This window comes from Harmonia axyridis, chromosome X, assembly GCF_914767665.1.
Source record: "Harmonia axyridis chromosome X, icHarAxyr1.1, whole genome shotgun sequence".
Classification (NCBI taxonomy): Eukaryota; Metazoa; Arthropoda; class Insecta; order Coleoptera; family Coccinellidae; genus Harmonia; species Harmonia axyridis.
In genome coordinates, this window is record NC_059508.1 from 31,074,734 (window position 1) to 31,079,733 (window position 5,000).

The following is a 5,000-nucleotide window of genomic DNA, read 5'->3' on the forward strand; positions in this document are numbered from 1 at the left end:
AATGTTCCGATACAAAATTTGAACCAAGATAGATACAGATATGATTCCTTCTTAAATATACGTTGATTATCGAACAGAATATGGTAAATATTTTGCGATGACCGAGGATTTCATGAATTTTTTTTTTTTTTCGAAAAAATTTTCTATTATCGGAATTTCCTCAAATTTCATTTGGTTGCCTCCTAATGCTTATTAAAAATGATAACCAACAATCAGAATCATTATTTATCATTTATTTCAATTTTTATAATGAAAAACGTTCACGTCCTTTCGCGCCTCTCGATCGTCGTTTACGTGATGCATCGGTCAGCCCTAGTTTACGTGGTGCATCGGTAAGATCGAGTTCACGTTCTGCATCGGTCTGCCCGAGTTTACGTGGTGCATCGGTAAGATCGAGATTACGTGGTGCATCGGTAAGATCGAGTTCACGTTCTGCATCGGTCTGCCTGAGTTTACGTGGTGCATCGGTATGATCGAGTTTACGTTCTGCATCGGTGTGATCTAGTTTACGTTGTGCATCGGTAAGATCGAGATTACGTGAAGCATCGGTATGATCGAGTTTACGTTCTGCATCGGTCTGGACTCTGAGATATATTTTCGACGTGAAAATGTTCCGATACAACTTTTGAACCAGGATAGTTAGAGAGATGATTTTTTCTGGGATGTACGTTGATTGGGGAATGGATTGTGGAAAATAACTTGCCATGACCGAGGTGTTCTCGAATTTTTTTTTTTTTTCGAAAAATATTTTCTGATTTTGGATTTCACTCAAATTTGATTTCGTTGCCTTCTAATGTGTTCTAAAAGAGTAAATCAGTAATCAGAATCGAAAAATATTTTTCGGATTTTTTTTTTTTTGAAAAAAAATTTTCTGATTTTGGAATTTCCTCAAATTTGATTTGGTTGCCTTCTAATGTGTTTTTAAAGCGTAAATCAGTAATCAGAATCAATATTCATTGTCGACTTTAATTTTTATAAGGAAAAATGTTCACGTCCTTAAACGCCTCCCCATCATTAGCCCGAGTCCAAGTCGATGTCAGTCCCGAGCGGACGGTGTCAGATACTACCTATCGCCCCGGTCTGGACTTGGCGAGGTATTTCGACGTGAAATGTTCCGATACAACTTTTGAACCAGGATAGTTAGAGAGATGATTTCTTCTATGTTGTACGTTGATTGTGGAATGGATTGTGGGAAATAACTTGCCATGACCCAGGTGTTCTTGAATTTTTTTTTTTTTCGAAAAAAATTTTCTGATCTTGAAATTTCCTCAAATCTGATTGCGTTGCCTTCTAATGTGTACTAAAAGAGTAAATCAGTAATCAGAATCAATATTCATTGTCGACTTTAATTTTTATAAGGAAAAATGTTCACGTCCTTAAACGCCTCTCCATCGTTACCCCGACTCCAAGACGATGTTAGACCGGAGCGGACGGTGTCAAATGCGACCGATCTCCCCGGTCTGGACTTAGCGAGATATTCCGACGTGAAATGTTCCGATACAAAAATTTAACTGTGATAGTTAGAGAGATGGTTCCTTTTGTGATGTACGTTGATTGTGTAATAGAATATGGAAATAAACTTGAGATGACCGAGGTCTTCTGGGATTTTTTTTTTTTTTCGAAAAATATTTTTCGATTTCGGAAATCCCTCAAATTTCATTGAGATATGTCCTAATGTGTTCTTAAAACTTAAATCAACAATCAGAATTAATATCCAAAAGTTATTTCATTTTTTATAAGGAAAAACGTTCACGTCCTTTCCGCTCCCAAAAAGTGAGATATCATAGAAAATATCGCTATATTTGTTGTTTACGGCCATACCACGCTGAAATTGCCAGTTCTCGTCAGAACACTGAAGCCAAGCAGCGTCGGGCGCGGTTAGTACTTGGATGGGTGACCGCTTGGGAACACCGCGTGCTGTAAGCTTTTTTTTTACGTTCTGCATCGGTCTGCCGAGATAACGTGGTGCATCGGTATGATCGAGTTTACGTTCTGCATCGGTAAGATCGAGATTACGTGATGCATCGGTAAGATTGAGATTACGTGGTGCATCGGTAAGATCGAGTTTACGTGGTGCATCGGTAAGATCCAATTCACGTTCTGCATCGGTAAGATCCAGTTCACGTGGTGCATCGGTAAGATCGAGATTACGTGGTGCATCGGTAAGATCGAGTTTACGTGGTGCATCGGTAAGATCCAATTCACGTTCTGCATCGGTAAGATCCAGTTCACGTGGTGCATCGGTAAGATTGAGATTACGTGGTGCATCGGTAAGATCGAGTTTACGTGGTGCATCGGTAAGATCCAATTCACGTTCTGCATCGGTAAGATCCAGTTCACGTGGTGCATCGGTAAGATTGAGATTACGTGGTGCATCGGTAAGATCGAGTTTACGTGGTGCATCGGTAAGATCCAATTCACGTTCTGCATCGGTAAGATCCAGTTCACGTGGTGCATCGGTAAGATCGAGATTACGTGGTGCATCGGTAAGATCGAGTTTACGTGGTGCATCGGTAAGATCCAATTCACGTTCTGCATCGGTAAGATCCAGTTCACGTGGTGCATCGGTAAGATCGAGATTACGTGGTGCATCGGTAAGATCCAGTTCACGTGGTGCATCGGTAAGATGGAGATTACGTGGTGCATCGGTAAGATCGAGATTACGTGGTGCATCGGTAAGATCTACTTTACGTTCTGCATCGGTCTGCCCTTGTTTACGTGGTGCATCGGTAAGATCGAGATTACGTGAAGCATCGGTATGATCGAGTTTACGTTCTGCATCGGTCTGCCCGATATTACGTGGTGCATCGGTCTGCCCTAGTTTACGTGGTGCATCGGTTTGGACTTAGAGATATATTTTCGACGTGAAAATGTTCCGATACAACTTTTGAACCAGGATAGTTAGAGAGATGATTTTTTCTGGGATGTACGTGGATCGGGGAATGGATTGTGGGAAATAACTTGCCATGACCGAGGTGTCCTCGAATTTTTTTTTTTTTCGAAAAAAATTTTCTGATTGTGGAATTTTCTCAAATTTGATTTGGTTGCCTCCTAATGTGTTCTAAAAGAGTAAATCAGTAATCGGAATCGAAAAATATTTTTCGGATTTTTTTTTTTTTCGAAAAAAATTTTCTGATCGTGGAATTTCCTCAAATTCGATTTGGTTGCCTTCTAATGTGTTTTTAAAGCGTAAATCAGTAATCAGAATCAATATTCATTGTCGACTTTAATTTTTATAAGGAAAAATGTTCACGTCCTTAAACGCCTCCCCATCATCAGCCCGAGTCCAAGTCGATGTCAGTCCCGAGCGGACGGTGTCAGATACTACCTATCGCCGAGGTCTGGACTTGGCGAGATATTACGACGTGAAATGTTCCGATACAACTTTTGAACCAGGATAGTTAGAGAGATGATTTCTTCTATGTTGTACGTTGATTGTGGAATGAAATACGGAAAATAACTCGCCATGACCGAGGTGATTACGATTTTTTTTTTTTTTCGAAAAAAATTTTCTGATCGTGGAATTTTCTCAAATTTGATTTGGTTGCCTCCTTATATGTTCTAGTAGCGATAATCAACAATCAGAATCAAAATCCATGGTCGGGTTTGATTTTTATAAGGAAAAATGTTCACGTCCTTTTTTACAACCCCGACTCATTGACGATGTTAGAACCGAGCCGGCGGTGTCAGATACGACCGATCGCCCCGGTCCCGATCGTCATTTACGTTGTGCATCGGTCTGCCCGAGATTACGTGGTGCATCGGTATGATCGAGTTTACGTGGTGCATCGGTAAGATCCAATTCACGTTCTGCATCGGTAAGATCCAATTCACGTTCTGCATCGGTAAGATCCAGTTCACGTGGTGCATCGGTAAGATGGAGATTACGTGGTGCATCGGTAAGATCGAGATTACGTGGTGCATCGGTAAGATCTACTTTACGTTCTGCATCGGTCTGCCCTTGTTTACGTGGTGCATCGGTAAGATCGAGATTACGTGAAGCATCGGTATGATCGAGTTTACGTTCTGCATCGGTCTGCCCGATATTACGTGGTGCATCGGTCTGCCCTAGTTTACGTGGTGCATCGGTTTGGACTTAGAGATATATTTTCGACGTGAAAATGTTCCGATACAACTTTTGAACCAGGATAGTTAGAGAGATGATTTTTTCTGGGATGTACGTGGATCGGGGAATGGATTGTGGGAAATAACTTGCCATGACCGAGGTGTCCTCGAATTTTTTTTTTTTTCGAAAAAAATTTTCTGATTGTGGAATTTTCTCAAATTTGATTTGGTTGCCTCCTAATGTGTTCTAAAAGAGTAAATCAGTAATCGGAATCGAAAAATATTTTTCGGATTTTTTTTTTTTTCGAAAAAAATTTTCTGATCGTGGAATTTCCTCAAATTCGATTTGGTTGCCTTCTAATGTGTTTTTAAAGCGTAAATCAGTAATCAGAATCAATATTCATTGTCGACTTTAATTTTTATAAGGAAAAATGTTCACGTCCTTAAACGCCTCCCCATCATCAGCCCGAGTCCAAGTCGATGTCAGTCCCGAGCGGACGGTGTCAGATACTACCTATCGCCGAGGTCTGGACTTGGCGAGATATTACGACGTGAAATGTTCCGATACAACTTTTGAACCAGGATAGTTAGAGAGATGATTTCTTCTATGTTGTACGTTGATTGTGGAATGAAATACGGAAAATAACTCGCCATGACCGAGGTGATTACGATTTTTTTTTTTTTTCGAAAAAAATTTTCTGATCGTGGAATTTTCTCAAATTTGATTTGGTTGCCTCCTTATATGTTCTAGTAGCGATAATCAACAATCAGAATCAAAATCCATGGTCGGGTTTGATTTTTATAAGGAAAAATGTTCACGTCCTTTTTTACAACCCCGACTCATTGACGATGTTAGAACCGAGCCGGCGGTGTCAGATACGACCGATCGCCCCGGTCCCGATCGTCATTTACGTTGTGCATCGGTCTGCCCGAGA

General features: G+C 40.5%; 1 non-coding gene across 1 annotated transcript; it reads left to right on the top strand.

The window, feature by feature from the left end:
- The first annotated feature begins 1,807 nt into the window (after positions 1 to 1,807).
- Positions 1,808 to 1,926, top strand: LOC123686806. The gene has a single exon (XR_006748563.1). It is a non-coding gene; the product is annotated as a 5S ribosomal RNA (ribosomal RNA).
- The last annotated feature ends 3,074 nt before the right edge of the window (positions 1,927 to 5,000 follow it).